At 42.5% G+C, this 25,658-nt stretch overlaps 1 protein-coding gene across 1 annotated transcript in view; it reads right to left on the bottom strand.

Annotated features, from left to right (window-relative positions):
* The window catches only part of LOC144769964 (uncharacterized), a 321,126-nt gene that overhangs the window by 57,500 nt on the left and 237,968 nt on the right, over positions 1 to 25,658 (bottom strand). The window lies entirely within an intron of this gene.

Consider the following 25,658-nt stretch of genomic DNA (forward strand, 5'->3'; position numbering starts at 1 on the left):
ATCCCTTTAATTATAGACTCTAAGATAATTAATTCAATTAATAAACTCACTTCTAAATTTGTGTGGCAACATGGGAAGATTAGACGATCTCTACCTTATCTATCCATTCCGCTCAACAGAGGGGGGCTTACAGCACCGAATATTATTTTGTACCATTGGGCAGCCTTTTTAAAACACCTAAAACCAATGATTCTAGAAATACCCTCTGCCACCGATACTATTAACACTACCATTCCTACAATTTATGAACTAATGCTTGGGTAGGAAGCTTACGGTATGCTATTAAGAAAAACTGAAAATGCCCATTATAAGCAAATCAAGGGTGAGATTATTAAAAGCGTTTGGCTAATCTGGAATCAGATACTTAAACATATACAGATCGGTAAAATTAACCGATATACGCCCCTATTTCAATCGACCATTACCTCTGATCTTGATTTTGAACATACAGCCAAGAAATGGTATAGCCTGGGCATAAGAACTATTAATGAGGTTTGGATAAATGGCCCACAGACTACATTTCAAGATGTAAAAATAAAATTTGGTCTCCCGGAAGGGGATTTCCTCAAATTTGCTCAATTGCATGCAAAATTAAAAGCTAAAAAAGATCTAATCAATCTTCAGAAGAACGACCTAATAGAAGCATGCTACCTTGCAAAAACTAGGATAGGAACATTATACAATATTCTATTAATAAATGTCAATGATGATATCGAGAAAACAGAAACCAAATGGGCGGTAAAGTTAAATAATCCCGATATTGATATAGATAAAACACTAGAAATGAGCAATAATTTATTTATGGCTAGTAATTTAAGGGCACAATTGTACAAAACCATTTATGATTTATATTTTACCCCTGCCAAACTTTTTGCATGGGGCAAGAGGGAAAACGACTTATGCCCACGCTGTTCACAAGGTCCAGCAACGTTAAATCACCTGTTCAGCAGCTGCCCCGTGTTACTTCTATTAAAAAATATGATTGCCTCATTTTGGGAGAAAGTCTTTCATCATAAACTTCCAGAGTCTGATACCTTATATGTTTTGGGATATGACAGCTCGCTAAAGCTAAGTAAATCGGAACAAAGATTATTATTTATAGGTACAGCTGTACTGAGATTAATTTTGTCTGCGCGTTGGAAGGATAGTTTGCCCCCTAGCTTCCAAATGTGGCTAGCTCGCCTTCTCGCTGTCTTTAATTTTGAATCTGCAATATATGCGACTAGGGGAATCAAAACAAAACTTCGTGGCAAGGAACTGTGGCGCCCTATGTCTACCTGGAAAGAAGGTTTATGTCCTAGTGGAATCGGTTAAATTAAATTGGAATCCCTATTTTGTATTCTCTGTTAACGTTTTTTTTTTTTTTTTTTTTTTTTGGCCTTCCTTTTTTTTTCTTTTTCTTTATGATCGCTACGGCATGTATTGCATTACGTTTTACTGAATTTAAATGTAAACACTGAATGTATTGTACTTTACGGAATATGTATTATCCTTTGTTATTGCTGGTTCTAATAAAAAAAAAAAAAAAGGAAGACACATAAGTACATCATTCAGAAGTCCACTCCAGATGGAGCTATCAGCCCTATGGATCAATTGGTAGATAAGATGAACTGAAAATAATCCAACTACTTACTCCATGCTTTTGTTTATTTTCCAGGGCAAACCTGCTTTTTGTAAATTGACCCTTCTGCTAACATACACAAGTCAATACTCCTGCCCCATTCAGAGAGAGCACTTTGGAACATGTTGAACGCTCTGGTATGTAGTGATGTCCCTTTTAGCCACATGTATTCCATTTTCAACAGCAATTTGTCCCCCCAAAACCATTCCAATGAGGATGAATGCCCACTATAGTATTGTTAGGGCTTAGTATAAAGGAATACCAATCACTCTCTGGAAAGTGTGGAAAATTTGAGTCTACCATGCCTTGATGACTGGGTAATCCTAGATTATGTGCAGAAACATTCCTGCTGTCATGTTGCATCTTAAACCTATGGGGGTAATGCCCCACCCCTTCTTACACAGTATTATGGGCCTGTAATAAACCCGATGGAAATGTTTAAACTGGATAAGCCACATCTTAGCCGAAATTGCAGTCACACATGCAGCCATTTCGGCTATCAGTCATTCTTCACCCTCAATCCCACCCAAGTCCCTATCCCACATGTCTCTGAGGGCCGCAAGAAGGCGATATATTTTCTATGATAGTAGAGATAAACCGTAATATCCTCTTTTGAATAGCTTCCAACATGAGCTTGGACTCCAAAAGGTTAAAATCTGGTATGTGGTTCAGTACATCTTTGTAACCATCTAATGCATGCCTGAGATGTAGGAATCGAAAAAATTTGGACATGTGTAGATCGAATTCCTTACTAAGGTCTTCATGGCATCCTAGAACCCTTGCAAATTTGTAACAATGGGGATGAAATTAACGGCCCGCAACAGTGTTTCCTTAGTTAGTGTTCTATCCCAAGCAATCTATTTTAAAGCTCTTTTCTGCCACTCCAAGAGTGTTTTAGTGATGGCTGGCAGGAATTCTTCAGGCCTCTAACCATATAGCTGTGATAACAAACCACATTCCTTAAGATATCTTAACTCCCGGTGGATGGCCGGGCCAATTCTTGTACAGTACAGCCAGTCGTTAATGGGGATCATTTAGCTTGCCCAGTAATGTTTAAGATCCGCTAAACCAGGCTCACTGTTGTAACACATTTGTTGGATGCGACCAAAGGTGCACTTGCTGGAGAAATGGCCAGGAGATCAAATCAAATGCCTTTTCAAGGTCAACTAAAGCCAAAGAAATTGACATTTCAACCTTTCTGAGGTTAGACAGGTTAGACAGGTTAGACAGGATCTCTTACATCCACTTAATAATGTACCTGGTCACTCTCTGTGGTTTGAAGCCATTTTGGTCGCGGTTGAATGGTGATCTTATAACTTCTGTAAGTATGGTAGCATAGGACTGTTGCCATGATCTTCATCTCTGTATTAATTAATGGTATAGGCCTATATGAGGAATAGTAGGGTGGAGGCTTAGCAGACTTAGAAATTACGACAATGGTAGCTCCACAGAGGTCATATGACCAAGTGCTAGTCTCTAAAGATTCCTGAAACATGTCCCTCAGGAGTTCTACCACATTAGTGGCAATAAACAGTTTAGGGGAAGCTGTTAGAACCAGTGTTTTTTCCTGAGGGCATCTGAGCGATTGCTTTCAAAATGTCTTCTTCCAATATTGGATGGTCTAAATCCACCCTGTGAGAACACTGGGGTTTTAGTACTGGGAAGTGGGTATTAATTGGGTTCTCAGTTTCTGCCATAGGAGTGGGTGACTTACGGATCAGTTTTCTATTGTATGCAGCAAAGGCTTCTACAATGTCAACAGATAGCGTAGCCACACCAAGATCAGGGTTGTGAATTTGAGCAATAAATCTAGACTCCATGTTGTGGTTGGCCAACCAAAACAATAATTTTCCTGTTTTGGCCCCCATGTCGTAGAGTCAGTACTGTGAAGAAGCCTTTTTTGCCATGTTATGTAGTCTTTCCTTAAAGAATGTTTGTGCAGCTTCAAGTTTTCTCTGGTTTTCTGCATGAAGACTCAGGGCGAATTCAGCCTCTAATGATTAAATTGAGAATTTCAGAAATTTTTTCTCCCTATTCCTGTTTCTTTTTTTTGTTTTTTTTTAATATTCGTAATTTTTATTGAAATGAAAAATATATGCAAAGAAATACACACAAGAAATAGCAGATACATGAAAGAGAGAATAAATGAAGAAGTGAAGAAAGCAAACAATATAATACAAAACAATATATTACAGTATAATACAAAGTAATACAAAGTAATACAAAATAAAATAAAGGGTCCGACTAAAAGACATACAAATTGACTGATATACAAATTTCCATGCGCAAGCACCTATTGGTAGCACTCAGTTTCAACATTAAAAACAGCCAATGCGGGTATGGCAGTGTATGGACCCATGTATTGCCAATTATCACAAATTATTACAAATTATTGTAAGCGACCTGTACACAAATAGTGCAGTTAAAGTCAGGATAGTGGGGTCCCCATGGCAATACAGACAGTACTATAAGAGTAGGAGGTCACGGGGGATCAAACGAGAGTGACGAGGCATCTAGGGATTTCCAGAGTTTTGTATGGGATATACGCCATAGAGAGAAATGTAACGCCGGATTGTCAGCTCCTCTTAGGAAAGCCAGCCACTCTTGCCAAATTTTAAAGGACACCTCTTTAGCATTCTTCCATTTATATAGTATGACTTTGCAAGCTAGGTTGAGCAAGAGATCCAGCAGCTGGCGGTCATTATCGTTAACTAGATTCGGATCAAGTACGCCCAAGATGAAGTTATGAAAATTCCCTAGGGGGTTTGAAATTAAAAATGTGTTCTATACATTCATAAACTTTTCCCCAATATAACTGTAAGGATGGGCAAGTAAAGAGCATGTGGGCCAGATCTCCGGTGGCTGATTTACAATTCCAGCATGTTGGGTTATCTCTTAAGCGCTGTTTAAAAAGCCTTTCTTGGGTCCAGTATGTTCTATTGAGTAACATATATTAGGTTTGAGACAGGATAGGGGACATTTTATTTGAGAAGGCTGTACTATAAATTCTTTCCCAGTCGAACGAGAGGTTGGTAGAGTTGGTTTCCACTTCCCATTTATGTTCATTTAGTGTGTGCGATTTCCTAGGGAGAGGTAGAAGGAGTTTATATACTTTTGAGACAAAATGGCCTGCTTCCATAATACGTGGTACTTGAAGCGTGAGCCACGGGTCATAGGACTTAATAATGTGCGCCGAAAGGAGAGCTTTCAATTTCAGGAAATCATAGAAATCCATAGGAGTTAAATTGTGTAGGATCTGAAGTGTCGAGAAAGGCAATGGATGGGATCATTCATAGAGGTCTCTTACTAGGTTTATGCCTTTTCTAGACCAGGGTTCCCAGTGGAGCAATTTTCCTTCCAGTTTAAGCAAGGGATTCCCCCACAGGGAGACTATATTAGACCTATTGATTCTTAGGTTAGATTTGTGTGTCTGTTCTAGTCTCAGTAGGGCACGCCTAGTGTTAAGGAGAATGTATCTAGAGTGAGGCAGATGGGAGAGATCCATAGTGAGCAGAGCAGGTAAAGGCACTCTGTCGATGAGTGTTTTCTCTATTTCTAACCATATCGGAGTGTAATCCGGATTCACAGTCAGCCAGTTTGCTCCTTGTTTGCACAAAAACGCTGTCTGGTAATTCCTGAAGTTGGGGAGACCCGGACCGCCTTTCACTTTAGATAGCTGCAGCTTAGTCAGAGATATTCTGGGCTTCTTCCCCTGCCAAAGGAAGTTATTAAAAAGCTTATCCATCTTACTCAAGAAATCAGAGGAGAAAGTCATCGGCAACATGCTTGCAAGATAATTCACTAATGGAGTCACCATCATTTTCAATGTTTCAACCCTACCCCACCATGAGGTGGGTTGGAGATTTTTTTGAAGGTCAGATTTTCGTTAATGTGCAGGGTAGAGATTAAGTCTTTGTCAAAATCCAGCCCCAGATATTTAAAGCATTTAGGCTGCCAAGTCAGGCCCGAATCACCCAACACCTCTTTATTGCCCAGGTTGTTTAGAAGTTTTACTTCAGTTTTATCTTTGTTCAATTTGTACCCTGAAACACAGGAGAAGTTTTCAATAGTGGACATGAGAGCAGGGATGGCCTCTTCAGCCTTTTCCGAGACGACCAAAACGTCGTCCGCAAAGGCAGTGATTTTTACTGTATAATCATTAAAGTGGACACCTGAGATACGATCATTATTCCTTATGTGGAATAAGAACGGTTCAATTGCCAGTAAAAATAATGAGGGAGAGAGGGGACACCCCTGCCTGGTTCCTTGTTGTAACTGAAAGGATGAGGAGAACGAGCCTCCCACTCAGACCTTAGCTGAAGGGCTGAAATATAGGGACATTTCCATCTTTGTATAGTTTCTTTCTAGCCCAAACCTATTCAACACCGCTTCCAGGTACGCCCAGTCAACTTTATCAAAGGCCTTCTCTGCATCAAGCGTTATCGCTACCTTGGGAGTTCTGGTCCCCTATCCCTGTTTCTAAGTGAGATTATCTTGCCTCTGATTGTAGTTTTTAGCCACTATGAAGCTGATATGGTTGGAGGGATTTCAATCCAAGTAATTCACTATACCATCCCTGACACAGTGCGACAAATGCCCATCTGGCAGCCACAGAGAATTGAGGCACCATTGGTAATCTGCCAACTCAGGGGATCTTCAAAATATTATTTCAACCATGGAGTGGTCTCATAGGCACCTGGGCAGGGCAGTATAGTAGCCCCAGTGACTCTTGTTAGCTCCAGTGCTGAAAGAAAAACATGGTATGGACTAGTTTGGGACCTATGAGATGCAGAGTTGAAAGTAAACTTGTATTGATACGCAGCAGTCAATCTAGGAAGCGTAGTCTGCTGTATAGCATCGCCAGCTCTCTAGTGTTATCCTGGGAGTCCATTATTGAACTGAAATCTGCTCCCATTAGCAACATTCCAGGGCTGCCAATGCAAGTTCAGTAAGGAGCTGTAATGTACACTGAATAAGGCTAGGTGGGACATACACGTAAATAATGGTCCAAGGAAAGCCCTCCATCTGGCTGAGACTACCATATATCTACCCATAGCATCATTATGCACCTCTGTTCTCACCATTATGAATGTCGTGTGTAGTGATACAGTATAGTGTAGTATAGTAGTTAGTCTCTCTAGTGAATGCGGAATGACACACCCCACTATAACGAAACAGCCACGGTATTGGCATTGGGTGCCTGCCTAATGAGCGTTTTTCTGCCAGAGGACCACTCCCAGTGTTTGTATTTTATAACTAGGGCTCCTGGTTTTACGGTATTTATTTGTTTGACATTTCTGTCTATAATTATCCGTATTTATTTTTAGCTGATGTTGTCTGTATGTATCCCTATTTATTTTAGAAACAGTGAAAAAATGAAGCACAAATTAGTATATTTCCACACTTATTCACCGAAGTAATGTACACTCATACGTGGTCACCTGGCCGATTTCAATGACACAACTACACCTAAATGATAAATGAGTATACAGGTATGAAAACATGTATACATATACAGCTGTTTAAGTCTCAGTAAGAAACTTTCTTTCTTTTTTTGACTACCTTACTTGTCAATCTGCACAGCTGTTGTCCTTGCAGTCATGACTGACATCATTTAGAATTACTCAAAAACCAACCAAATTTCTGTTTTTATCCATATTTAAAATATACACAGACAAGAAAATAGTTAGTTTCCTGTTTATCTGTAAAAATCAGCAAAAATGGAAAACTGGAAACCTTATTTATAACATATTGTAGCACAGCACTTCTCTTAACCTTATTGTTTAGGCTGTTGAGAACCCTAAGCTCAGAGTATGTGTGTGCCTGATTGTAAAATGGTCCATTATGTAGCATCCCACCCTGACCTTTAGAAAACTCCTCTGCTTCAGCTTAACTGTAGTCAACCATCCCCAACACCCAGATCCCCTACCCCATACTTCCCAACACGAAGGACCTGTCACACTTAACATGCATACTTCAATATACATTGCAGGCCCTTCTAGCCTCACTGTGAAGTACATCTGCTATGTACTCCAATGTATTATTTCCGTGCCACTAACAGCTACGCCTGTGTCCAGGCACATGGTTGTCTATTTTGCTGTACACATATAAGTAATAACTGCCAATTCTGCACTGCCCTGGGCGCCTTGCCACTGAATGGTTCCCTGCTCTCCAACATCGCTGGAACCAGTGCAAGAGAAAGAGCCAGCGCCCTCTTTTAAAACGTTTCAAGTCCACACAGTGTCTTCTTCTCCTCTGCTGTCTAACCTTTTTATGTTGCACAAGCAAACCAGCCTCAGCAAAACCTATCTCCCCAGTCCCAATGCCATCTGGTCACACAAAAACATCTACCCCTCCTCCACCCACTCCCAGGCACTTCCTGGTATCTCAAATAAATACAATCCCCCTTGATGTAGAACCTTGAGATTTGCTGGATATAACAGAATGTATTGCACTTGCATCATTCTTAGTTTTTAGTTTTACTTAAAAAGATTTACGTTTTTGCTGCAACTTTGCCATATAGTGCGAGAAGATTAGTACCTCGGAGGACTTCCAACATACATCCTTATGTTATGTTATCTTGTGAGTTGAAGTATAGTGTCACTGGGATCAGTGCTTGGTGTGTTGTTTCACTAGCATTTCAGTAGCTCTGTAATGGATGTGAGAGCTGTCATTTAGCTTTTTAAGCAGCAACTCGATCGCTCCCTGGCATACAACACTACTCAAATAGCAGCAAATCAGCGTTATTGGTGAAATGAACATATTCGGGCAGTAGTTGGCAGTATGGGAACCTTTTAAATGATTATATCATTAACTCAGCAGTTAATGAATAGTGCAGGAAACAGGCTAGCAAAACAGCTGCAATCTGCTCTGAGCAGACCTCTGCTGCCCGTCGACTGTCACACAACTGACAAACTTGCAACTGCCTGGGTCCCAGCGTTTGTGCGTGATGCAGATGAAAATTATGATATACTTTACTTTATAATCTTTATTCATGTTGACCGACTTCAATATGACTGCCGCCTAGGGATGCCTACGTCTAACCTCGGCCTTGCCTGACCCTAAAATGGCCGCTGGTGTGTAAAGTGAAAGTTCCTAACACTCCTGTTTCACTACCTACTATCACTTTACCAGCAAGTCACCACTAAGAGACTAGTGCCATATAATATCTTCCCTGCGGCAAACTACCTACAGGCCACAGCGAGTACAGATTACCAGCTCCTCTACAAGATCCGTGTAAGGAAAGAAAGATTACTTCCTGCGACCTACTGCCTGCAAAGTTTAGAGCCTGCAGCCTGTAGCCTACAAACTACATAAGTAATATGACCATCACATACTTGCAACATGGGAGAAAAAGAAGCTAAAAACATCAAGAGACTCAAGGCCGACCCACCGAACCCTGACTCACCTACTAAAGGCAAGCGGGACATTAACGTGACAATGGACACAATATTGAACAAGCTGGAAGAGGTTCATGATTTGGCAAAATCAACAAAGGAGGAAATCTCTGCAATCAGACAAGACATCCGAGATACCAATATCAGGCTATCCGAAAGGGAGAACAGAATAAGCCATTTGGAAGACACAGAGACTAAAGTCTGTAAATCCCTCAAACATCTGTCTACCACAACGGACTCTCTGACAAAAAGACTGGCTGAACTTGAAGATAGAAATCGAAGAGGGAACCTGTGTATTTTTGGAATTCCAGAGGGATCAGAGGATCCCGATGGTTCATGCATCTCCTTCCTGGAATCCTGGTTCACACAAGCAACTAACCTGTCCTTCAGCAATCCTTTGGAGTTTGTTCGGGCCCACAGGGTCCCATCAAGAATTACACCAAACCAAAAAGGTCCAAGACCAATTGTATGCAAACCTCTCCGCTACCAACATGTTGAGCAGATCCTGGCCTTCATGCACAAGAACAATCATATTCTTTGGAAAACCAACAAAATCTTTATCTCACAGGACTACAGTAAAGAGACGGTGGATGTTAGGAAAGGTTTCCTTGCTCTCAGGCATAGGCTACGCTCCTTGAACTACCAATTTGGAGTTGCAGGCCCAGCAAGATTCCGGGTGATGATTCAAGGGGTCCCGCAAGTCTTCACGGACCCTCTGCAATTGAAAAGATTTCTCGACGGCCCAGACGATCCCTCAATGGACACCGCAATGCCAGGTTCATCCAGAACAGTCACCTAAATGCCTTTCCAAGCGCCTCTCTTAGTTAATCTAAGTACTTGTCTACTGGTCTAATGTTTTGTAAAAGGTTCATATCACTGTTCATTCGCAGCAGTTTCCTAATGCACGATGCAGCTCGTTAATGGTTCAAATAGGATATTTATCCGCAAATGTACCTGTTCAGTTTAACCATATGCCGCATCTGTTATCTAATTCACAGTATACATGTTCAACTCGTCAGCGGGCCAATACTAACTTCTGACTACCTGCTCACTAATGGCTTATGGCCCTTTACTAGCTCACTTCTAGATTAGTTCTAGCTCGTCAGCTTTTAGTCTAATATCTTAGTAAACGTTTAAATGTCTTATATTGTGTAAATGTTCATATTAACGCTCAAATGGGACAGCCTTAGAAGTTAGCGTAATAGTGACTGTACAATAGGAGTACCCTGAACCGCTCATGAGACAAATTCAGCTCTTATCAAGCACTTAAATTTAGCTCTAGTTATGTAGTTAGAGTTCGCTGTTCTCGGAATAAGAATTGGTTCCATATGTTTAACAAGACTTCGTTAGCTGCCATGGGAGGGGAGCTATTTTCCCCTTGTCACCATGTCTACTGAGTACTTTCAGGGTGGGGTGGGAGGCAGTGGGGAGGGGGTGGGTCAGTAGGGATGGGGTTTTGATCGTGACTTCTCGTTCTTTTTTTCTTTTTATGGCTTGTTGCTTGATTTTTCCCATGTGTTATTGTTTTCCATGCTCTAGTGCCAGACTTCAATTCTTGACTGTACTTTTGTGCATTGAATCAAAAGTATTTACCAACACACATGATATTTTCACGGTTGTCAAGAGAATACATATAGTACTAACGTTGCTACATGTGGTTTTATACATTCATCACGTGAGACTGCTTAATAGCAAATCACTCAGTGCCTTTTTGCGGCGAGGCCCACACTCCGAAATTCTACTAACTATACTCTGGTATACAGTACTCCACTCATGGCTCACTACGAGGTCGGTATCACATACTACATGTACACAACGATCTCCTGTCAATGCTACCCTCACCTGGTGCCTTGGCACACAAAAACAATTGTCTAAAAGTTGTTTCACTGAATGTAAAAGGCATAAACCATCCAGTCAAATGGAGGAAGATGCTTGATTACCTCCAAAAACAAAAAGGAGACATTATTTTACTCCAGGAGACGAAAATCGACTCAACACAATTCAATTCACTTAGAAACAGATCATACAGCGACGTTGTGGGCTCTGAGGCCTTAGGGAAAACGAACGGGGTTCTGGCCTTAATAGCAAAGAAATCTAATTTTGAGACACTAAATAGTACTTCCAACACTAAAAGGAGATGGATCTCCACAAAGTTATCAAAGGTCAATAAAGAATTATATGTCACTAACACATATGCCCCTAACAAGGACGACCCAGACTTTTGGAATGAGTTGTGTGAACACATCTGCACGATCCCTGATAATGCAATACACATAATGGCCGGCAATTTCAACTTACCTTTGGACCCGTCATTAGACAGGGATTCCCACTGTCCTTTCCACCCAAACAACTCTCACAAAACCCTTCTCAATCTTTGTTCACGTTTTAAGTTGATAGACTTATGGAGACTACAAAACCCCACAGGGAGAGACTACACTTTCTTCTCGACACCGCACAATTCCTACTCACGCATTGATTATATACTCATCTCTGGGAACGCTTCCACTAGCATCGAGGTAACATCGATTGAACCAAGAGTGATGTCGGATCATTCATGTATCACATTATCATTAGCCTTGGTGGATAATGTCAAGAGAACAAATCTTTGGAGACTTAATAATGCAGTGTTAGAAAAAGACACCAATAAGCAAGCCATTGAAAATGCAATACAGGATTACCTTGTGTCCAATAAAGTGGGCGAAACATCTGACCTTACACGTTGGGAAGCTCTTAAATGTACCATCAGAGGCGAGGTCATAAAAATAAGGGTGGCAATGAACAGAGACGCAAACAGCAACCTTACACGTTTGGAACAAGAAATTGCTACACTAGAGAAGAACATACACATAAATGAAGTCAGCAAGAGATTATGAAAGGAAAGGAAAAATACATTATTCTAACAATTCATGACCAGCAACTATTCCACAGTAATACAAAAATGACAAATACCAAAATGAAAATATATATATCCTAAGAGTTTTAACACAATTTCTCCGGAATAGAAGAGAAAGTCGACGTTTCGGTGTTGTGGCTTCCGTCCTTCAGACCATCATCAGGACAATAGTCTTTGCTAGATCAAAACTCTTGTGTATAAACATAAGATGCAGCCTTGAGCCAAAGGGTAAGTCAATGGTCTAAGCGCCAAACTAAATAATGTCTGGCGTCTATGGTACGCATAGGTACTCAAGAAATCTTCTGAATCATGCGTTGTAGGCAGGAGAGCAATCTTCCATATTTAATATCCTTTTTAACAATTACGATACATAAATACTTTTTTAGTCTTGGTTCTCCCGTGTTTTTTACTTTTTTACTATTTGTGCTAAACAGTTACATTGAATGAAGTTGTCTTTTGACACATTGAGGTTTGTTCCAGATGAACTAATCCGACAAATAATCTAATATTTAATTGAGTCACTAGCAAACAAATTCCCTTGTTGGCACCCCTTACTTTTCTATTTTATTGCCCAAGCCTCCAAGGGTTTATTGGGTTTCCCATTCTATTGATCACACTAGGGAAGAGACATCACTAGAGATACCCTTGTCCTGAATGAAATTATGAATAAAAAGTATGAATAGAATAAGATAGTCAGTGAAAGAGCGGGGATATGGCTGAAAACTCAAAGAAATACCAAGTTATGTGAATCCAATAAAACAGGCAAGAGCCTTGCCTCTTACCTGAAGTTTAAACTGCAGAAATCCATGATAAAGAGCTTAACAGACCATTCTGGGGTGTCTCACTCTGACCCCGTCAAAATCTCAGACGTTTTTAAGGATTTTTATAACACTTTGTACAGCAAAAACAAAGATCTTGACAGCTCTAAAACACATGATTATCTGAACAATTGCTCGCTTCCCTCGTTATCGGCCCAAGATCAATTAGAACTTAATAATCCGATCACTGCCCCAGAAATGGAAATCGTGATATAAGCACTTAAATCTGGAAAAGCCCCCGCCCAGATGGGTTTAAAGCAAAGTTCTGCAAATGCTTCACTCCGTTACTCACTCAGCTTCTACTCAGTCTATATAATGAATTCGCACATACCGGTCAAGTTAGCGGTTCTACAGCTGAAGCCATCATAGTAGTGATTCCCAAAGAAGGGAAAGACCCGTCACTCCCGAAAAATTACAGGCCATTATCGCTAATAAATTTAGATTGTAAAATCTATGCTATGATTCCCGCGAAACGTATCCAGAAATTCTTACCCAAACTCATCCACCCGTGACAAGGGGGCTTCTTAAAAAACAGGCTTTCTAGCGACAATACGCGCATCTTAGCTCATACACTAGAAAAGGCTAAATTCACCAACTCCCCAATGGTTGCAATCACCCTAGACGCCGAAAAGGCCTTTGATAAAGTGGACTGGTCCTACCTGAAAGCAGAGCTAGATAAATTCAAATTAGGGGGTAATTTCATTCGTATGGTGATGGCACTCTACTCCAATCCCTCAGCCAGAGTTAGAGCGGGTGGCTGCCTCTCATCCTCCTTTAAGCTAGAACAAGGCACTAGGCAAGGCTGTCCCCTTTCCCCCTCTCTATTCCTGCTTGCTATTGAACCCTTCCTTTACCATTTTAGGAATAATGATTGGATTAAAGAGATATGTTTTGACGATTGCACGGTCAAAATAACGGCCTACGCCGACGATGTCTTAGTGATATCTGAAAATGCCGAGACCGCAATACCAGCTCTAATGTCCTCAATAGTGGACTTTGCCATAGTTTCTGGTTACAAATTAAATAAAGATAAGACGGAAGTGAAACTCCTGAACAACATTGGTGACAAAGACATTATTGGTGACTCAGACTTACTTTGGCAACCTAAGTGCTTAAAGTACCTGGGCCGGGACTTCGAGAAAGACCTAATCACCACCTTAAAAACTAATGAGAATTCCCTACACAAAAAGATATCTAATCTGTTGGATGGGTGGTCCCCGAAAATCTTATCATGGTGGGATAGGGCGGAGACATTGAAAATGATGATAACCCCTCTAATTAATTACCTTGCCAGCATGCTCCCAATGTTACTATCGAATGACTTCCTGAAGAAGGTTTATAAACTCTTTAATACGTTTCTGTGGCAGGGCAAGAAACCCAGAATCTCACTGAGTAAACTTCAACTGCCCAAGGAAAAAGGAGGTATAGGTCTCCCGAACTTTAGAAACTATCAGACTGCATATTTATGTAAACAGGGATCTAACTGGCTACTCCCACAAACAGACTATACCCCTGTATGGTTGGATATAGAAAGATCGATCATTAATAACATGCCTCTCTCCCCTCTTCTAACAGCTGATGTTTCTGCTTTTCCTCACTCAAAATATATTCTGCTCAATACTAAGAGAGCCCTGCCGAGATTAGAATGGGTATCCAAAGCCAAAATCAAAATTAATAAATCCAACTTAGCCTCCTTATGGTACAACCTGATTTTAAAGATAGATGGAAGATCACTTTACTGGGATCACTGGTCTAAAAACGGAGTAAATCTAGTCAAAAATCTCTTTACAGGTTCATTACCTCTTCCCTTCTCCGACCTACAGAACCGACATGGGCTTAAACCTTTAGACTTCTATAAATTCCTAAAACTCAAATCGCTCCTTTCATTATGCTCCATTACACCCTCTGACCCTTCGATAGCTGGCAAGCTAGCACAACTCATGAAATCTGGGCACACCGTCTCCAAGATATATAAACTCCTTTCTCCTAACTCACGAAAATCACATAGGAAATGTGAGACGACATGGGAAAATGAGGTAAACTCCACCAAGATCCCATTTGATTGGGAAAAGATTCACCTGACCCCATTTTCTAACACAATTATGCCTATACTCTCACAAACCAAGATAATGTTAATAAATAGATCGTACTGGACACCAGAGAAAAATGTTAAGCTTAAACTCAGTGATAGCCCCACATGCTGGAACTGTAAATCTCACACAGGTAACTTTTCCCACCTGCTCTTTATTGCTCTTCCTTACAATCCGACTGGGACAAGATCCATAATTATTTACACAAAACCTTTCACTACTTACCTCCAAGATATTTCTCCTACATTTTATTGGGGGCTCCATATCCTCACCTTGTAAACATAGAGGACCGGCATTTGATGGACCTCATGCGCACTCTAGCATGCAAAGTCATTCTAAAAAAATGGAAAAGTGCCGGTGAAGTCTCCTTTGGAATGTGGCAAGACTGGCTATTCTCTTTGAGAGGTGCTAATAATGAATCTCTCCATTCTTCTCCATGGTGTAAATCGCACAGAAAACTGTGGGGTTCCCTTGACTCTTATTACTCATGTTATGACCCTCCATAAGCTTGCATTCACTGTTATGCCTAGAAGACCTCATACTCCTCATGAATTGGAGTACTACTTTGCTTTTGCCCACTGTGTGAATTGGCGGTCCTGACCACTTAGATGCTATGCATGCGCTCGGCGAAGAAGTCTTATTTGGCACTAGAGCACAGTCATTATTGTTATTATTATTATTATTGTCAATGTTATTATTGTTATTATTATTATTATTATCATTATAATTTTATTTTTACTGTCATCATTTAGGAATCATTTTATTGTCATTATTGTCATGTATTGCGTTACTGTGATTATCACTATGTTTATTACTGTCACCACTTTACGGATGCTAAATTGGCCATGAAATTTCCCAGGCACATAGGTGGCCATAAACGTGCAGCCAAGTCGACAGCAGGTGTCCTCTCAGATGCCGAACTCAGTGACAATGTCTGAATTGCAGTGCCTTACACTGCCAGGTATTGTTGAGAACATTCTACCTGAAAGCGTGGGCTGCCCTTTGTTTTTAAGTATCAGCAGCTCCATGAGGCAATTATAATGATCATGTGGTTATAGGCTGAAACTGTATCTAAAGCACCATTTATGTTGTATGTGTAAGCTCTCATACACTCGGGCTGCCACCCCACCGCAAGGCAGGGCTGTACGCGGGTGTAGTCCTGCCCCTAGGGAGAACTCCCACCAGTTGTCCCAAAACTGAAGCCTGGGATACAACACTGAGTTTGTTTGATGGGGAGGGATTCTGTGCTCAACCTGATTGGGGATTGGTGTGGGTGGGGTGAGGGATGGGATTGTTAACTTAGATGTTATGTTATGTTATGTTATGTTAATTTTGATTTCTATAGCGCACGGCTACTCCATTGGAGTGTTCCGGTGCTTTTATTGGCGGCTCATAAGAGAAAAACATAACACAGAAAAAATAAGAGCATCGACAGACAGCGAAGGAAGCATATTAAAGGGTAAAAAGCCAAGTTTTAAGGCCCCTCCTAAAGGACAGCAGGTTAGAGGTACAACGTAAGGCCAATGGCAGAGCGTTCCAGAGCTGTGGTGCCCTTAGCCTGAAGGAACGCCCCCCAATACGGGCCTTCTTTATTCGGGGGACCATCGCAAGAAACAAAGATTCAGATCGCAAAGCACGGACCGGGCGATAAAAGCCAAGCCTGCGTTGAAGGTATTTTGCTCCTGAACCGAAGAGCGCCTTATGAGCCAGAGTCAACGTCTTAAAAACTATCCGCTTCCGGATAGGCAGCCAATGGAGCGACTGCAGAAGGCCGGACACTCTGGCTCGCCTGTGAAGGCCAAAGATGGCACGTGCAGCGGAATTCTGCACCACCTGAAGCCGCTGTACAAGATATTCTGGAAGACCCAGATAAAGGACGTTGGAGTAGTCCAATCTGGCGCCAATTAAGGCTTGCACCGTAATTCTCCTATGCTCTTCCGAGAGCAGAGGGAGAAACTTCCGGAGCATCTTGAGGATGCCGAAACATGTGCCCGTAAGACCGAGAATCTGAGATCTCATTGTCAGACCATTATCGATCTTAATTCCCAGATTTTTTGCCAGCTGGGACGCATGAGCTGGGGGGAACATATTGGTCGGCCACCATGTCTGCCAGTCAGGGTCTGAGGCACAGCCAAAAAACAGTACCTCCGACTTGTCTGAGTTACATTTGAGGCTGTTCAGATGGAACCACCTGAAGACAGCCCCAAGACACTCCCGAATACTCTCTCCGTCAAACTCCTCTCCTTTCCCGCTCGTAAAGAGGAGCTGGGTATCATCGGCGTAGGAAACGATCTGGGCCCCAAAGGACTCAACCAGTGCCACCAAGGGAGTCATAAAGATGTTAAAAAGAGTCGGGCTCAACACAGAACCCTGCGGGACTCCGACTCCCAGCGGCGGCATCTCAGCAGAGCTAGAAGAGGCCCATACCGTTTGTCGACGGCCCACTAAGAAAGATGTAAACCAGCTGAGCACCGTCCCCCTCAGACCGATGTCATGAAGTCTGGCGAGGGGCCCCTCGTGGGGGACGGTGTCAAAGGCCGCCGACAGATCTAGCATGACAAGCATGACTTTGCCGCCTGAATCCAGAGCCTCCTTAATGGCTTCTGACACCTCCAAAAGCGCTGTCTCAGTTAGACAGGACAGCAAAATACGTTATCAATTGATAGCAGGAAGCAACGTGTTTAGACCACCTAAGTGCCTTACTGAGAACCTACTCTCACAGTACACTGACAGCACATACAAGTACGTATCTATCCCTTAGCAGCCCAGTGAAACAAAGCTGGCTATCGAAGCATTTACACATTAAAATCACGCAACATGACATCCTACAATCTCTTTAAATGGAACATTAGGGGGCTGAACAATCACAGAAAGACCAGACTCATACATTCCAATTTAGCAAGACACAATATCGACATATGTTTCATACAGGAAACACACTTAAATAGCACCTCACAAATGAAGGTAAATAATAAATGCTGGGGCTCCATTCATTCTAACTTTGCCAGAGGGGTGTCCATACTAATCAGACGTGGGGTGGCCTGGTGAGCAACCATGACACATGTCGATCCGGAAGGGAGGTTTGTTATACTAGGCGACCATGCCTGATTTCTTTCACACAGTATGGGCTAAAATAAGCACAGTGGGGAACAACACTATTATTTGGGTTGGCGACTTCAACGTGCTGGTTGACAACATCATGGACAGGAACGGAGGGTCCCGAAATCTCCACCCAAGATGTAACACAGCACTCAACGCCATCATAGCAGAGGGCAAATTGATGCATATTTGGCAGAAATGCCATCCTGACACGACTGAGGGCACTTGCATCACAGCTCACCATAATGTCTGGTCAAGGTTAGATTACTGACTAGTGTCCCCAGATATAGCAGCCTGGACAACAGATATCAAACACCAAGCCAGGACTCTGTGGTCATGCTCCTGTCCGACTACAGCTGAAAATACCTGAGGAGCAACCAAGAGTAATTAGCTGGAGGCTTCGCTTACCTCACATGCACTCACAGATACGGCCTTTCAGGAAGAAATCAGAAACGATATAGGAGAATATTTTGCTACCAACACAGGCACGGTGCAAACGCAGGCTACTCTATAGGAAGCCTTTAAGGCTATAATCCGAGGGAAATGCATATCCAGACAGAAAGGGGTACTGAAATCTATTAGGCAATCCCTCTGAAAATTGGAAACCAACATCAGAAACCAGGAACTACAATATTATAGTACTGAAGATACAAAACTACTGGGAGCAATAAGGGACATTATCTTAGAATATGAGGGGGAGTCACTGAGGGAGGTGGCATTTCTGGGAAAATATGTCCAAGCTAGACAGTATAGAGAAGGGGACAGGCCGAGCAGAACCCTAGCTCACACGCAACACACACCTAATAATGCCACGTTCATTTCAGAGATCCTAGATGATAATCGTGAAGCAGTCAGGGGATCCCAGGAAATACTGGACCAATTCACAAAATTCTCTACCACATTGTATGCTTCCTCTTCTTGTACAATTTCTGAAGACTTGCTGGCCTATCCATTGAGCTGAGGTGGCTGAGCAGTGGGCACAGGGCCTATTTAGATGAATCCTACACTGTAGAAGATATCACACAACTAATAAACGGCCTCCCCTCTGACAAAGCCCCGGGCTCTGACGGCCTTACTGCTGCCTTTTACAAAAGTTATGCAGACCTGATAGTGCCCCAACTCCTGGCACTGTATGGGGAAGCACAGGATTCTGGGATCTTTCCCCCAACAATGCGGGAAGCAATCATATTGTCATTCCTCAAGCGAGGGAAACCACCCAAGAGGGACTCATATCATCCCCTCTCTTTTATAAATACTGATACAAGAACTTAGACTAAGTTACTAGCAAACAGAATGCAGCCCCTACTCCCCCTGATCACAAGGCATGACCAGTCTGGCTTTATTTCAGGCAGATCTACGGAACACAACCTATGCACCTTCTTTGCGGTGTTACATTATTTAGACACCCGACTCACATGCCCAGGCGGTGCTCCTAGATGCCACTAAGGCCTTTGATTAATTGGAGTGGCAATATCTGTTCACTATGGGGTCGATTATGATGGCGGTGAATCCGCATCCTCCGGGACAGTGGGTCCCTGACAACACCACCCGCCAGATTAGGATGGCGGTGGGATCAGCGGCGGACGGCAGGTCCGTCCGCCGCTGATCTGCGGGGTGTAGACCGCTATTTGGTGGCAGTGTCTGCAAGACACCACCAGCCAAATTAGGAAGCATGTGTAAACATGCTTTTCCTCTGCGGTTTTTCTGCCGTGGAAAAGCATGTGGACCTTTGCTTCTGGGGGGCCCTTGTGGGCCCCCAGGGTGAAGGGGGGGTGGGAGTGCACATGGGGGGTACCTATGGTACTCCCCTGCATGTGCATGCACAACGGCAGGCACCACGCAGTGCCTGTCGCTTTGTACATGCAAATGCACTGCATGCATTTTTAACATTGCGGCGCGTGCTGCTTGACGCAGCACCCGCCGCAATGTTATGGATACAGGATGTGACCGCCAGGGTAGTGTTCACATCCTAATTGGCATGGAGGGAACGCCGCTGCCCTTGCGGACGGTCCCTCCACCTCGGGGGTGGCGGACGGACGCAAGTCCGTCCGCCATCCTAATCAACACATATATTAGCAAGACTGGGATTCAGCCCGACTTACATAAACAAGATAAAATTGCTGTACAGATGTCCCACTGCCAGACTTAGATTAAATGGATTGGTCTCCCCGCAGCTACCAATTACTCGTGGCACAAGGCAGGGATGTCCCCTATCCCCCCTGATTTTTTCTATCGCTATGGCAGGGTGATGACATGGTTGGAGGGCAAGGTAGAGACTTGGTCTAGGTTACCGCTGTCCCTGGCAGTACGAATTGCTATAGGTAAAATAATTATTGTGCCTAAATTTCTATATTTGTTCATCAATCTCCCACTCTCACTCACACAGGCCTTCTTTAAAACAATGCGCTCCTTGTTGGTATCTTTGAGGTGGACATGGAAACAAGCACGCGTATCATGGGAACTCATGACACTTCCCTTGTCGCAAGGAGGACTGGGCGCGCCGGATATCCCACTATATACATATTGCACACAAGCCCAGTTCCTACATTATTGGATTTACACTGTCCAGTTCCAGCCACATGTTGCGGTGGAGACAGACAGGGCTGTGACCCCACTCCGAGTTGCACTATATCAGCCATATAAACCCCCCCAAATGAAGTTGATACAGTAGAGACATTTTGATGGGGATGGGAAGGCCTGAGGAATAGAACCAAGCTAGAGGTCCTACATGCCCCTTCCATGCCATAAGCAATCAACCCTCACATACCTCCACTGTAAGATACAGGGAATGTAACTTTAGTGCGAGGGCTAGGCATGAATACATTTATTGATTTATATCCCGAGAACAACTTTTGCCCGCCTCCAATAGAGCCAGCAGGGGCAACGCCTTCTTACTCAGAATTGTTCTTATATTAACGTGTCCAAGCGTCATGTCAACAGGTGAACACTACATTCCCTAGCCCCCAGCCCACACTGAACGCCTTGAACATATAGTGTCAGGTCCGTTGCCGCGCAGGTTCATCACACGCCTATACAATACCATGCGGAATACATTTCCGGTGACAATACCTAAAGCACTACATGATTGGAACACTGAAATTAACCCCCCACTCTTGGAGGAGCAATTGAAGTTCTGCTGCGGCCAATTGCGGATACCGTCTCCTAATTACAAGCTAAGACTAATCCATTTCAAATTCCTGCACAGATTTTACAGAACCCCCCCACCCCCCCAGCTAAACCATATGGGACTAAGGCCCAATGCTAGCTGCTGAAGATACGGGGCAACACCAGCAACAGTCTTACACCTAGCTTGGAATTGTCCTTCCACAGTGAAATACTGGGTAGACATATTCAACACGATTGGGGGGGTTCTGGGGACATCAGCTGAACCCACACCGTTGATAGGAATATTAGGCTATGCGAAGGAGACCCCAGCGTACACAAGGAAACTACATGCCATGCTATTTCTACTGGCAAAGCAATGGGTGGTTATGCATTGGGGGAAACCCAATGCCCTGTCGGTTAAGATCTGGTTACAGGATGTCATTTACTGTGAGACCCAGCTCTCAACATTTTGGGAACTAATGCCCACCGCCTCCAGGCCAAAAGACATCTGGGGTTCAATACTAGAATGGATAGGCACAAACCAATCTGAGGATAACAAAGCACCCAGCCCCGGTACAACCGTAGTATCCACCCAGCCTCACATGCAGTCCATATGTGTTCTGAGCAATGAGTGGTACAAATAGATCAGAGATGGGAGAGTTAAAGGGGTAGAACATAACAGCACTATTATAAGGGAAGAATACACTGTTAAGATAATTATGTGTAGATGCTTCTAAGTAATCATTTCTGCGATGCTGTCCTATGTTTTGATCATTAAGTTTGTTGTAAAGGTTTAACTACAATGCATGCTGTGCACTGGCACCAAGCAAATTATATAATTTGATATAATGCGTGAAAAAATGCCAATAAACAAAAAGAAAAAAAAAAGTGGGAATTTGCTGTTCTTGGTACAGTCATTACACACTCCTGCAGGCTATACTACAAATATGGAGCTCAGCTTGCTCACTCGTCATGCCTCTGTGCACTTTCCATTGGTTCAGGCGATGCAGTGGTATGGGACCCAGAACCGCAAGGGGCCCATTGAACCCTGTAAATTACTGTATACTAGCAGTCCAACAACAGTCAAATTGTTTTTTTTCTTTGCTTGCACCTGTGCTCATGGTATCCTTATTATGCTACTGGCTTTTACCACTATGCACTCTCCATCCTGATTTTTCCAAAAATATGCATAAACCATAGCTAGGTGTTACTGCTAGCACTGATGGTGGTACGTTTTGGAAAGAGAGTCGATTTGCTCAGGACCATGCACGGATCAAATAATAAGAGTCACTGCAACTTCAATACCTGAGCAGAAGCGAACCCTTCGTCTACCTCTTCTTGGTTCATGCAGAATTTCATTGTCACTAAAATAGGTTTTCCATGTGTTTTATTTAACAACACAGTTTGCTTCCTAAATGTAACAGTAACATTAGATTTTAGTGTGTTGAACAGTACATACGATTATAACTGCAAGCGTTTTGGAAATACAAAACAGACACACACACAAATGAACCTTTTTTAAATGCCCACGCTCTGTATCCAGTAAATTCTAATATAGGGGGCAGATTATAAATGTCATTAAGAAGGGCTCCGGATGGGATTCGGTATTGCAAAATCTGATTCTGAACCCTTGTTTCCTACTGAATCGTACAGTTTTCCCAACAACCGATGTCTGGAAACTGTACGAGCTGTCCGAATCGGTTTTGAAAGGCATTGGGTCGGTCCGAGTCTTTCGGAGCCGAATCGTTCAGCTCAATGGGCACTGTCTCTGATCGAGCAATGAAGTTGACTGATTCGGACAGCTGTTCCGACTCCGTTTGCCTGAGATGAAATGGCTTTCAGAATCCGTCTTTGGGGGCCTGTTGCAGGGCTCCCTTCACCCAGAGGTGACCAAATGTGGCCTGTGGGGGTACCCAAGGGACTCATCTTCCCAACCATGCACAATGTGACAGACATCATGAGGTGCTCGCTAAAGGGTGCAAGGGTTTCCCCAAACACACCTTTTTCCAATGGTAGTCTGTGTTCTCAGTCAGAACACAGGCTTGTATTGGAATCAATGTGAGTCCGACCGAACGATGTTCAGAAGCATCGTAATTGGTCATCCGGACTAGCGGGGCCCGATTCGGTAGGAAACGAGTCTGAAACCGATTCGTACAGGACAGTTTCCTAACGGAATCGTAATCGGGCCCTAAGTGTTGTTTAGGATTCTCAAGCATAGGAAGAGGATGCCTTTACAAAAAGAAGGGTCAAGGATGTTTTGCATTTTAAAAGGCATACAAACAGTAGCAATCTTTAAGCCTGTGATCTGCATGCTGCAGATGTCTGCAATGGATGTGTTAGCCATCAGTGCTATCGCACATATTTACTAAGACACAAGAATAATGGTGTATGTGTGTTAACTCAAAATGAGGATCATCAAACGTTTGATTTAGAGGATCACCTAAACCTTTTGGTTTAGTAGCTAAAAGCACTTTTTTTCTTTAGCACATTGTACTGTGCATTTTGTGTTCATTGTGTTGTAGCTCACCATAGGAAAAGCTGTGATTCATTCACTGCCCATGGCTCCTGTCACTCCAACCAGTCCACTTAAAACAAAACACACTGAGGTACATGAATACTTCACATAATATTTCATCCTGAATTTTATAAAAGGATTTGTTTTTCCAAATGTTTTGTAGTAGTTTTGTGTTTTGTATACAACATATGACACTTGTGCAGTGCATACCACAAACTGAACTGCACCCAGGTGTGTTACTGAGTAGAAATTTTGTATGTGTGATTATGATGGGATGTGATTGTTAGCTTTGGATTTGAGGCAGAATGCAGGGTCAGTTTCGCACAGGGCCTATCAGTGGGTCCTACAGGTGTTCAGACTACATGCACCTCCATTCTTTGACCTCTCAACAGGCCACAGTGAGTGATGGTCCCATGTGCAAATTGTAACTGTGGGAAAGTGTTTGGAAGAGTTACACAACAGTGTCAAAGGTAACAAATGTTTAGAATGATAATGGCCACTGATTTATGTAGCTGGGCTCGCATGCATGGTCAGTTTCTTTGCGCACATACCCTTGGCTGCAGTGCACAGAGATCTTGCACTGCCGCACATAGAGGAAACAAATTAGAGTGAACATTGGTCATAACTCCAAACATTTAAACATGGTCCTTCTATTGGTTCAGAGTACATTAATCTTCATTGTCATATACCTAGTTTTGTTCTATCATCTCCGGACCACATTAGCTTAAAGGTGGCTGATTAATTATTCATGTGGTAAGTGGCATAAAAAGACATTAGGTCTCCCGCAGCCTCCAGATCCAGTCAGCAGCTCTCAGGCCAGGGGCCCAACAACTGTGCCCTGTGCCAGAGGGGCCCCCCTGGAGCTAAAGCCACTGCGCACTGCAGGGACTGCGGGGGCTTTTGTTACGCCACTTCAGGTAATCAGCTAGTGCTTAGATGTTAAGAAAATATGACATTTATTTTTCATGTGCTCTAATTTGCTGACAAAATATTAGATTTGCTCACAACACCATGAGTCTGCAGATTCTGTGAATTCATGTGGGAAAATAATGTATAAAAATCCTCGCCTCGATTTGTGGGGGGGTGCCAGAGAACACGTTCCTATTCTGCTAGGAATGCTGTCTGTTACTTTCTGGATTTTGCTACCCATATGGGACTTGAAATAATTTCAAATTTTTGCATTCTCCGTATAGCCTTACACTAACATCCTTTATGGGATTGGCGCTGCTTTATTTTTTAATTCTGTAATAGAAAGGTTTAATTGTTTCTATTCATCTAGAACTCAATTATTGAGTAAGCCCATTTATTTAATGAAATTGTATTTTCTGATTTTTTATGCTTTTGGAGGTGCCTTAAATCAGGCACACATTACCTCATGAAATTGAGCTTTATCGCCATCTCCAATCCAGAAAATGTGGGAACTCTAATTCAGGTAAATTTTTGGGTATCCAATATTTCGGAGTACCCCTTAACTATGTGTGGGGACGGATGTGTGTGATGTAAATTTGGAGTAAGGTCGAGTAAGTGGCCATTATTTTTTTGTGAACACATTTTGCGGGGAAACATTTTGATTTGACAAATATATTTCATTGATTTTCAGGGTTATTATTTTGACTGCAGTTTCGCAGGGTAAAGAAAATATCTAGAAAACTAAACTGTGGAGGGTGTGACATTCAACTTCCCGGAAAGACGACTCATTCCCATAATCTTAAAAATGTTTGCAGATGGAGTTTTTCACAATATTGAGAAGAATTTCACGAGGGTAATATTTTAAACCCTTATTCCAATGTTATTTATTATTGTAACCTCTGAAACGAAATTGTGATTGTAAGTGTATTGGCTCTTTATACCTGAGCATATTTCTTTCCTAAATGAATCGCATGACCCTATATGATCTAGTTTGTGTATGAGTGGTTTAGTCTAAAACTCTTGATATAATACTGGAATGAAATGAAAAGCATTGAATACAACGAAAAATAGAACTTAGCTGATGACAAACACTGAATAACCATTATATTTCAGTAGGTCTTCTGTTTTAGTATTCAGCAGCAGCTCACACAGAGAAATTCTGATCTCTTTGCACAACTTTAATGCAACGAAAAAACAAAACAGGTGTGCTG

Source organism: Lissotriton helveticus, chromosome 7 (assembly GCF_964261635.1).
Source record: "Lissotriton helveticus chromosome 7, aLisHel1.1, whole genome shotgun sequence".
NCBI lineage: Eukaryota > Metazoa > Chordata > Amphibia > Caudata > Salamandridae > Lissotriton > Lissotriton helveticus.